At 37.2% G+C, this 12023-nt stretch overlaps 2 long non-coding RNA genes across 2 annotated transcripts in view; both read right to left on the bottom strand.

Moving 5' to 3' along the window:
• The window catches only part of LOC141365601 (uncharacterized), a 50445-nt gene extending 42663 nt beyond the window's left edge, over positions 1 to 7782 (bottom strand). The window contains exons 1-2 of the long non-coding RNA XR_012370670.1: positions 6359 to 7782; positions 6216 to 6268 (exon numbers count right to left, since the gene is read on the bottom strand). This is a non-coding gene — a long non-coding RNA (uncharacterized lncRNA). The remainder of the gene's footprint in view (positions 1 to 6215; positions 6269 to 6358) is intronic.
• A 2263-nt stretch (positions 7783 to 10045) lies between these two features.
• LOC129450983 (uncharacterized) lies at positions 10046 to 10787 on the bottom strand. The gene is made up of 2 exons (XR_008646528.1): positions 10650 to 10787; positions 10046 to 10227 (listed from the first exon to the last, which is right to left on the bottom strand). It is a non-coding gene; the product is annotated as an uncharacterized lncRNA (long non-coding RNA).
• Positions 10788 to 12023: the final 1236 nt, after the last annotated feature.

Genomic DNA, 12023 nt, shown 5'->3' with positions numbered 1-12023 from the left:
TTCCTCGATCATCCGTTCTGCTCCTCGTTGTATTGCGGCTCGTAAAGGTAACCACGACCATCAGATTCGAGCAACAGGTCACCCTGAGCAACAAAATCCCCTTCTGCCATCCGTTTTCAAAACTACACTCTGCCGTCGTGGTTTGTTTACTCTGCTTTCTCCACAAAGCAAGATCCAGGCTAGCTTAGCTTAGCGAAGATTAAAGATGGCTGACTCTCGTTTTGATTCGGGCTTTTCCGAATGGACTCGCAGTCCAACCCCTATGGGCGGGGAAAAAAACATGCGGAAGTAGCTCCTAATACTGGCTGTAGTCTTTGCCTTTGGCCAAAATCTCCTCCGATGACGCAAAAATCGTCATTTTGCGTCATCTGAGGACTTTTTTGCACAACCAGAATACAGATATCTCTCCTCTCACGGGGACATGAGGTAGGGAAACACTGTCATTCAGAAATACTGCCAGGTTTCTACTGATACAAAGCTGAATGCTAAATTGGTGAAGTTAGCATGATTTAGCATGAAGTTAACATGAAGCTAGCATGCTTTAACATGAGATAACATGAAGCTAGCATTAAGCTAGCCTGATTAAACATGAAGTTAGCTTAACATGAAGCTAGCATGATTTAACAGGAAGTTCCCATGAAGCTAGCATGATTTACGATGAAGCTAGCATGATTTAACATGAAGTTAGCCTAATTTAACATGAAGTTAGCATGAAGCTCACATGATTTAGCATGAAGCTAGCATGATATTTAACATGAAGTTATTATGAAGCTAACATGATTTAGCATGAAGTTAGCATGAAGCTAGCATGATGCTAACATGATTAGTATAAAGCTAGCATGATGTTAACATGATTAGCATGAAGCTAACATAATGTTAACATGATTAATATGAAGCTAGCATGATGCTAGCATGATTAGCATGAAGCTAACATGAATTAGCATTAATTAACATGAAGCTAGCATGATGCTAACATAAATTAGCATGAAGCTAACATAATGTTAACATGAATTAGCATGAAGTTAGCATGATACTAACATGAATTAGCATGAAGTAGCATGAAGCTAGCATGATGTTAACATGAATTAGCATGAAGCTAGCTAGCATGATGCTAACATAAATTAACATGAATTAACATGAAGCTACCATGATGTTAACATACATTAGCATGAAGCTAGCATGATGCTAACATGAATTACAATGAAGCTAGCATGATGCTAACATGAATTAGCATGAAGATAGCATGAGGCTAACATGAATTAGTATGAATTAGCATGATGCTTACATGAATTAGCATGAAGCTAACATGATGCTGACATGAATTATGATGAAGCTAGCATGATGTTAACATAAATTAACATGAAGCTAACATGATGCTAACAAGAATTAGCATGAAGCTCGCATGATGCTAACATGATAAGCATGAAGCCAGCATGATTCTAGCATGATTAGTATAAAGCTAGCATGATGTTAACATGATTAGCATGAAGCTAACATAATGTTAACATGATTAATATGAAGCTAACATGATGTTAGCATGATTAGCATGAAGCTAACATGAATTAGCATTAATTAACATGAAGCTAGCATGATGCTAACATGAATTAGCATGAGTAAGCATGAAGTTAGCATGATGCTAACATAAATTAGCATGAAGCTAACATAAATTAACATGAAGCTAGCATGATGTTAACATGAATTAGCATGAAGCTAGCATGATGCTAACATAAATTAGCATGAATTAACATGAAGCTACCATGATGTTAACATAAATTAGCATGAAGCTAACATGATGCTAACATGAATTACAATGAAGCTAGCATGATGCTAACATGAATTAGCATGAAGATAGCATGAGGCTAACATGAATTAGTATGAATTAGCATGATGCTTACATGAATTAGCATGAAGCTAACATGATGCTGACATGAATTAGCATGAAGCTAGCATGATGCTTACATGAATTAGCATGAAGCTAGCATGATGTTAACATAAATTAACATGAAGCTAACATGATGCTAACAAGAATTAGCATGAAGCTCGCATGATGCTAACATTAATTAACATGAACCTAGCATAATGCTAATATGAATTAACATGAAGCTAACATGATGCTAACATGAATTATCATGAAGCTACCATGATGCTAACATGAATTAACATGAAGCTAACACGATGCTAACTTGAATTAGCATGAAGCTAACATGGTGCTTACACAAATTAACATGAAGCTAGCATGATGCTTATATTAATTAGCATGAAGCTAGCATGATGCTAACACAAATTAACATGAAGCTAGCATGATGCTAACACGAATTAGCATGAAGCTAGCATGATGCTAACACGAATTAACATGAAGCTAGCATAATGCTAACACGAATTAGCATGAAGTTAGCATGATGCTAACATGATTTAGCATGAAGCTAGCATGATGCTAACACGAATTAGCATGAAGCTAGCATGATGTTAACATAAATTAGCATGAAGCTAGCATGTTAGCATCATGCTAGCTTCATGCTAATTCGTGTTAGCATGAAGCTAGCATGATGCTAACATGAATTACCATGAAGCTAGCATGATTTAACATGAAGTTAGCAAGATTTATTATGAAATTAGCATAAAGCTGGCATGAAACTAGCATGAAGCTAACATGACTTAGCATTAAGTTATCATGAAGCTAACATGTCCCAAAGACCCAACCCCCATGTCTCTATGATGTTCAGATCCAGAGATATAAGGCTTTGTTTATTATGTTGCTAGGGTGCTCATATTTGGTTGCTAGGGGCGTGGGTTAATACCTCAATAAGAATCCTCAGAGACTGATTGGATGCCTGAGTAAAATGAGCCCACACCCATGTCTCTATGACACTGGTGCAAATATATCCATCTGGGCTTTTTATAATGGTAGTCTATGGGAGATGTTGCTAGGGTACCCAAAATTGTTGCTAGGGGCATGGCTTAATAGCTCTGGGACGATCCTAAGAGACTGATTTGATGACTGAGTAAAATGAGCCCACCCCCATGTCTCCACGACACTCTAAAGCAGGGGTGGGCAATTCCTGGTCCTGAGGGCCACAGCCCTGCAGAGTTTAGCTCCAACCCTAATCAAACTCGGCTGAAAATCTAATTGAAGTCTTCAGGACTGTTTGGAAATGACATTCAGGTGTGTTCGATTGGGGTTGAAGCTAAACTCTGCAGGACTGTGGCCCTCGATGCCCACCCCTGCTCTAAAGTGAAGATATTCCATCTGGGATGCTTTTATTCCCTTATATGGGCATGTTTCCTGCCCCATTATAAGTCAATGGGAAATTTTGGGGGCCTCTAACACCCCAGGGGTACAGCTTACACCCCATTGTGAGGTATGTTCTTACACAGCCTGCCAGCTTCTTCAAATGTGAAAGTCCACACGTTTCTACGAAATCGAGACTCAGAGTGATGACCTTTCAAAGTTTGTTGCAATGTTAAGTCAATGGGAATTTTGGGATGTTTGATCCCAATTTTTAGGAATTCCGTAAGTCTGATCCCTTAGAAAAGATATAGCAACTCAAGTCAGATAAGACTGAAGGTCTGACCTGAGTTTGGAGTATGTAGAGTTAAAGCTCTAGGAGGAGTTAGAGTCAGAAAATTTTGGATCGGAATAATAATAATAAGTTTAAATAGCATTTCAGTAAGTTGGCTTTCTCAAGCCAACTTAATAAGCCTACACGCAATATGTTATAATTATCAGATTGACAATTAAAAAAGTATTTGAGTTGCTGTTCTTTTTTTTGTGACGCGCTGTTAAACCAAAGCAGCAGAAAGCACGTCATGTTTTTAATGATTTTAAAGGGATAGTTCGGCCAAAAACGATATTAAACCCATTATTTACTCACCCCCAAGCTGTCCAAGTTGCATATGTCCATCGTTTTTCAGACAAACACATTTTCGGATATTTTAGAAAATATTTTAGATCTTTCTGTTGATTAAATGTAATGTTACGGGGTCCAGCAATAGTCCACGACCTTTAAGTCCAAAAAAAGTGCGTCCATCCTTCACAAATTAAATCCAAACGGCTCCAGGATGATAAACAAAGGTCTTCTGAGGGTAATCCGTGCGGTGTTGTTGTAGAAATATCCATATTTAAAATGTTATTAACGTAATTAAATACCTGCCGGTAGCGCCGCCATCTTAGAGTCATCCGCATTCAGGATGAGCGCTTACGCAGCATACAGCGGTTTCTCTGCTGCTGCTCTGTCCCCCGCCCTCCGAATTTGTCATATGTCACTAAGAAAAGTGCGTACACTACGCTAATACTCTCTCCTGAGTCTAAGATGGCGGCGCTACCGGAAGGTATTTAATTACGTTAATATCATTTTAAATATGGATATTTCTACAACAACACCGCACGGATTACCCTCAGAAGACCTTTGTTTATCATCCTGGAGCCATTTGGATTTAATTTGTGAAGGATGGACGCACTTTTTTTGGACTTGAAGGTTGTGGACTATTGCTGGACCCCGTAACATTACATTTAATCAACAGAAAGATCTAAAATATTTTCTAAAATATCCGAAAATGTGTTTGTCTGAAAAACGATGGACATATGCAACTTGGACAGCTTGGGGGTGAGTAAATAATGGGTTTAATATCGTTTTTGGCCGAACTATCCCTTTAAATAAGCACAAGGTTTTCTCCTTATTGTGAGTTGACACAAATAAAAAATTTAGTTTCGAATGTTATTTTACTTTTATCTGTATGGCAATAAATTAAGGGTAATTTAAGTTGCAAGGTCATCACGCGTATGCTTTTCACATGTGCATATACCCGAACGCAGCGCTGGGCTGCGAGAAAAGACATGATTAAACTTTCGATTTAACATATTACAAGTTTTTTGGACATTCATTTGGAATCACTGTACTCATATTATCAACTTATCAGGCCATTAGTTATTCAGAATATAAACGCAGCGCGACTTCTGTGCTTTAGATCGACCCTCACAAAGTTTCACATTAAATGATAAGATGTTTGTTCAAAAACAAAAGGCTAAACACTGAATACTACTTAAATGCGACTGCAAGACATTACTAGTCGAATCTGTTTGGAAGGAAACTTACATTATTCCCGTGGAAGAGACGGACGTTGGTAATAAAAACTTGAGGCAGACGGTGAGACAGTTTCATCTGTTTTCAGACAGCGGGATCAGGGTACCCGCGGGTGAACCGCATAATATTTGTTGTAATGGGTGTAATAATATTAACGTGTCATTTGCGTTGTAGATGCAGGTCGGGACTCAATAAGCAAGAGTAGGCTAAACTGCAGGTCTAACATCCAAGACCAAAATTCGACTCGATTCCGATAGGTAGCAAAAGGCTTATTTGTGTTTAAGCTCTGTCTGAAGAACGTTAAAGGTTTATATTTAGCTGTCGATTTGCGGTGTGACCGGGTCGGGCTCGTTATGTCAAACAGGCCGGGTGTGGAATGCTGGAATAAATTGCTGCTGATGTCGGGTCAGGGGTTCAATCACAGCGGTGCGGATTATCAAACAGGACTGTGCGTGACTTTGCAACAGCTCTGTAACGCTAAACATGAGCATGAACTTGCACACTACATTAAAACTACAATGAAAGATCCGTATGAAGCTATAAAACGTACGTATTTTTTATGAAAATACAGTTTAGATCAAACACAGAAAAGCAATATGCTATAAATATAAGGAAACGTAAATGACAGCATGAAAATGATAAAAAATACAAGTTAGTTTGCTGTAGCCTACAGTAAACTACAGTAAAAATAATGTACATTTATAATCATCATGGGCGCCCCCTGCCGCAACAGCTGGAAAAAAATCCTAGTGGAAACACTGTAATAGCATCCTGGTAATGGAGTTATCAACACAAATATATGTTAGCCTTCTATATTAGGGTCACTTTTGTAATGTCACAATTAATCAGTGTTTTACGTGTTTGCTAGATTTTTTATTGTAATCATAATTATGTTACCTGTAATTGTTAAATTATTATTGCTGCTATATTATTTAAACAGCATTTGGGTATTATTTTAGGAATCTATGCAGCAAAAAAAGACCACATTTCAAATCCTGGCCATAGGATGTGTAAAGCCCAGTTGTGGTGTTTAATTTTTAATAAAATAAATCTATTAACTTGTACATTGTTGTCAGCTTTGGATAAATGATGTAACATTTTAATATAAAATACATATTTTTGCCATAATTTTACCTTTTTTCTGTCGAAAAGGAGAGAAGCTTATGTCACATAATTTCACTGGAGTTCTGTACAAAAAAGCAGATTATGTTATATTATATAAGTAATATTTAAACAAAATAATACAATATGTATCAATAAAAATTTTTTACCCATACCTGTCTTTTTCTGCGCTTACATAAGCATTGTGACGATGTGCTTCAAAGACCACTACACGGCTATTCCTTTGAGCCTCCTGTAATAATCCTGTGAAATATTTTCGTTGATCTCTGGTTTGATAAAGGTCAGAGATGTTGTGCAGGTATCCTTCCACTTCAAGTTTTGGCTGTTTTGGCTGCTTTGCCATATTCAGAGTAACTGATATTAAGTGAGAGAAAATAAAAATTGTTAGATTAAAATTGTTTAGTTTTAGCATAGGGGTTACATATGTTACTTTACAAGAAACAATTTAATAAAATTGTATATTCATTAGGGGTGCACCGAAATTTCGGTCGCCGAAAATTTTGGCCGAAAATAGCATTATCGGTTTCGGGACGAAATAAAAAATAGAGCCGAAAATGTAAACCGAAAATGAATGTCAACCGCGCCCCTCCCATCTGTGCGGTAGCGCTTGGGTTTCACTCACGGTGATCAGTCCAGTCGTCACACAACCCTCCCCTTTGTGCTCAAGCAGGTTTTACTCAGGGTTGAGCCGTTTGCACGCGTCTGCAAAGATTAAGCATGTCTTGATGTGTAAACTTTAGAGAGAGTCGCGCTAATGTGTCTCATACTGTAATCCATTAACATACATTTGGTGAATAAAGCAATGAAACACAACATAACGTTTTTATGTGGAGCGACTGTTGCGCTGTTTGAGATTCACCCTCCTTCTCTGTTTGAGCGCGCGCGTTTAAGTGCCCTTGGTAGTGCACATACTAGAGAGACGCGTTTAAAAAAAAAACAAGCAAACATAAAATCTCTCTGTTATTGCTAGGGCACATATAAACAAAATTCTCTCCACAGTATTCTTTTTCTAATAAAAAAATGTGTTTATGTCTTAAATGTATGTATAGATTACAGTCAGATTAACCTACTTAAGTCTGTGTCATTAATGATAATAAAACAACCCATGACAAAGAGACAAATAGCTCTAAAAATAATAATATAAATTTATTGTGTTATGATTCATTTAATTTGATTTCTGTAATGCTAATTTCAGACCTTATTAATGTACAACTTTGTTATTTTTTATAGATGTTTGTAGTTATGCACCGAAATGAAAATTCTTGTCCGAAACCGAAAACCGAAAAAAGCAAACCAAGGCCGAAAAACCGAAACCGAAACACAGAAAGAAATTATTATGCCAATTATTAGTACAATTGCATTTATGGCTTTCACTGTGTACTAACTAGGGGTGTGTGACGAATCAAAAAACTCACAGTTCGGATCACATTACAGTTTTTGAGGCACAGATCAGATTATTTTTCCGATCAGCAAAAAGCGGGTGGGAAAAATCTAATAAACAATAAAGAAATTGCAAACATCTATAAAAAAGAACAAAGTTCTACATTAATAAGGTCTGAAATTAGCATTACAGAAATCAAAATAAATGAATCATAACACAATAAATTTATATTATTATTTTTAGAGCTATTTGTCTCTTTGTCATGGGTTGTTTTATTATCGTTAATGACACAGACTTAAGTAGGTTAATCTGACTGTAATCTATACATACATTTAAGACATAAACACATTTTTTTATTAGAAAAAGAATACTGTGGAGAGAATTTTGTTTATATGTGACCCGTCACGGAAACCAGGGACACAAGTCGGCAGCACAAGTTTCGAGAAAATGAGAAACAACGTTTTTTTTTTTCAAAATTTGTGATTTTCGTTTTATTGCAGAATCTGTTAGTTGAGATCACGAAGAAGGCTCTCCATGTTTGAGATAGCAGTTTATGTTTATTTAAAAGCGTACATTTTGCGGTTAAAATAGGCTTGTTTTCCGGAGATTCTAGCGTGCAGCGGGGGGCGTCATTGTCTGTGTGTATATTTACATACTGGATAAGCTTGTGTTTTCGCCTCCGCCCCCAAAGGGAACAGCGTGACGGATAGTTCGCCCAAACCTGAAAATAATGTCATTAATGACTTACCATTATGTCGTTCTAAACTCGGAAGACCTCCGTTCATCTTCGGAACACAGTTTAAGATGTTTTAACATTAGATATAGTCCGAGAGCCTTCTGTCTCCTCCATTGAAAATCTATGTACGGTTTCCATGTCCAGAAAGGTAATAAAAACATCATCAAAGTAGTCCATGTGACATCAGTGGGTCAGTAAAATTGTGTTGATGCATCGAAAATACAGTTTGGTCCAAAAATGGCAAGAATTACGACTTTATTCAGCATTGTCTTCTCTTCCGGCTCGAGCGTGAAGTCACGTGACTAGTGACGTGGCTGCTCTGTCCCTTAGACATGTTTGCTTAGTTTTTTTTTTCAAACTTATAGCGTGCGTCTCCCCAGACTGTAAATGAAGCTCGGGCGCACAAAACAAAAGAAATATAAAAGAAGCTGGGGCGGAACAAATAACAGTCAACAGCATCGTACGTCAGCCGCGTCACTGACTTTATAGAGGGGTTGCAAGTTTACAAACATTGCAGGGTGCGCGCGCATCCAGGGGGCAGAAAGCCCGATTGGTGAGCTGATCCGCTACTGCAACAACCTTAATTATTGAAGCGTTCTTTATTGTTTGTATATAAATAAGACTTGATTTTAGTTGGATCTGTTTTTTTGTCTTTATTTTTGCAGTGTTACTGTGATACATGTATGAATTATAATGTTATAATTATAATGCTAGTAACGTAATAGTCGCATCTACTGGTATGTTAACATCAGGCACCCAGCACTGACTCTGTTGGTACTATTTTCCACGCAACAACTTCTTGGCATTTTGACTTACAGACAGAGCCGGATTAACCCAAAGGCAAACTAGGCACGTGCCTAGGGCCCGATTGGCGGGATGGGGCCCAGACAGAGGGGGATTTTTTTTTTTTTACAAATGTCCCATCTACAATTTTGCAGCTGTCGGGTGGGATCCCCGTATGTCCAAAACCATTGTTTTTCAGGAAATTAAAAAAACGCCGTATTTTTTAAGTTATTAAACATTATTTCAATTAAAGACGAGCTTTATGACTCGGGAGCAGAGAGATACGAACTTATGCTCTCATTGATAAAATGGTACGGACACAGACGTCGCCGCTGCCAGCAGTGTTCAACAAATACTGCGGTCACATTGAGCCTTAAAGACGATGCTTCAATAGTTAACCAAAGCTGACTGTAGTATACATCTTACTAAACTCGATTTTAAAGGTTTACGATCTTTAAGTGATGCAATACAAAACACGATGAGCGGACTGCTGTCTAATAAGTGGAAATGAATCTGCTCGCAAACTTACCTTCGTGGCTCACGGGCTTCCTTCTGCACAGAAGCATTACAGCTATCGAGTTTGAATAAATGTACTTAAACCTAACTATTTTCACTTGTTAGTGCCTAACAAACAGAAGTATTATATTAATTAAACAGCCATTTTATCTCCAATAAATAAAACATTTACTTGTGTTTAACATTCACAAAATAATTTAATGGTGGTATGCAAAACATTCAATTGAATTCAAAATTGAATTCAATAAAAACATTGCTACTTGTGTTTTACATGCACAAAATAATTTAATTGTGGTATCCAAAACATTCAATTTAATTCAAGTATTATATTAGATACATTTTAAAACTTCAATGCATGTATGATAAGCCTATAATACGTAAATATTTAAAATCAATAACTGATATCATAGGTTAACACAGATAAAATCATAGTTAAGTCTTTCTTTATTAAGCGCATTACTGAGTGTATTTGTGTTTGTGAGTTTATGACTGTTGTTGTCTGAGGTGGTGACTCGGATGGGGACGCCAGTCATCAGAATGCTTGATTTTCAAGTTCATCGTTCCACTCTGTACCTGACAGAGTTCCTTTAAGGACACAGACATGGTTGCTGCAAAAAATAAATAAATAAAGGACAAACGATCATTTCCCTACGTTATATAAGGCATGTTTGCGTATAATAACGAGGCAAAAAAAAAAAAACAGTTCCTGGCATAATAATTCTGCAATGGCAGAACTAGCGGGGTCAAGATTTTTTTTTCTTTAAGCCCCACAAAAATCACGTTAGATATCAAACATGATAACAAAACCAATGGATAGTGGCTAACTAAGTCAACTGCAAGCAATCTGTGTTTTAAATTCACTTCACAAACGTGAATAGCGTAAAGAAAAATCTAGCAGCCTCAGAAACGATACATTAGACTTTAGCACTACCATTACTTTGAGATAAAACTGTTTTAAATAATATAAAAACTGTTATTATATAATTCATATAACTGAAACATAAATAACCAGTGTTTTGAGGACATTTACCTCAGTGGACGTGTTGCTCGACGAGGATTTGGTTGCGATTCAATCTTGAAGAGAAATATGCAGCGAAGCTCTCCCGCGGATTACTGACACCTATTGGTTATTTACTGGTACTACTGCCTTAACAATGACACTCCCAATGGATAAGGTGAGGATAATTTCATAGCATTTAATAGAGCCGTGTAATGACGTATAAATAATAAATTTAGCAAAAAATTGTCTGATAGACTGGTTAATATACAACACATGACTTAATTTGGTATACAAACAACCAATTTGTAACCAAAGACTAGGCTATGTAAAATGTGAATTAACTTTTATTAGTAACTTTGGTAAGTTTCAGATTTCAATTCATAAATAACCTCGATGGGGGGGCCCAAAAAATGCAGCCTGCCTAGTGTAGTCCATTTATTTAATCCGGCTCTGCTTACAGACACCGCTACTAGCATACAACACAATGCACTTCTCTTCTTTCTGCCTCTCGGTTGCGCGCGCAACCAGTTAGTGACGTCGCCGTGCAACCCGTCTATGGGGCGCCACAGTCGGATGACGTCAAAGTACTTTGACGTCATCCGACTGCGGCGCCCCATAAAGTCAGTGACGCGGCTGACGTACGATGCAGTTGACTGTTATTTGTCCAAACACACAGAAGTTACACAGAGATCGTTGTATTCTTTATATAATTGGCTACATGTTTTGTCTATCAATATTTTCCATGAAGTCATTGGCTGATGGAGGAACGAGCGAGCCATTGGTAACATCTCTTAAGGACTTCACGTTTTCGACGGTGCTGTTTTTGGATTATCTATTATTTTAAATACAAACTTTGAAGGCGGGTTCATGTGTTTAACGGAACGTAAATACCGGAGTGTAATCTGATATACCCTTACATGTTACGATGTAAATAGTCCTCAGATTGTATATTATATTATATATTACCAGAAGTTCATGCGAAATAGACTATATGTCTATATTTCACGGATTATACGCATTTGTGGACAAAAATCATTGGATGATTCACACATCTGAAACAGACTGGATTCGACTTGTGATCCCCGCAAAGGTAACGTTAAAAGTCCTGTTTATTTTTGCATTTTGTCATTCGGACTTCTGTAATAAAATACTATATGTTGCTAGAACCTCTGTATCTCAAAACGGCTTTACAGGGGGTATGGCTTAGCTAAATGAGATGTAAATGAGCCCTATTGTCTCTCCAGCCAGGGAAAAGGGAAAGTGTTAACTTTTTTCTTTCTCAAATTTCTCAGCATTCTCTTTCTTGAATGTGTTACATTCAAATGGCCACAACTTCTCCAAATCTTATCAGATTTCCATGTGTTATACATCATTGGAAAGCTTAGAATCCACACTTTCAGAATC

This window comes from Misgurnus anguillicaudatus, chromosome 8 (genome assembly GCF_027580225.2).
Source record: "Misgurnus anguillicaudatus chromosome 8, ASM2758022v2, whole genome shotgun sequence".
Taxonomy (NCBI): domain Eukaryota; kingdom Metazoa; phylum Chordata; class Actinopteri; order Cypriniformes; family Cobitidae; genus Misgurnus; species Misgurnus anguillicaudatus.
The sequence above is the reverse complement of the archived record's forward strand: the minus strand, read 5'-3'. Positions and strand labels throughout refer to the sequence as shown.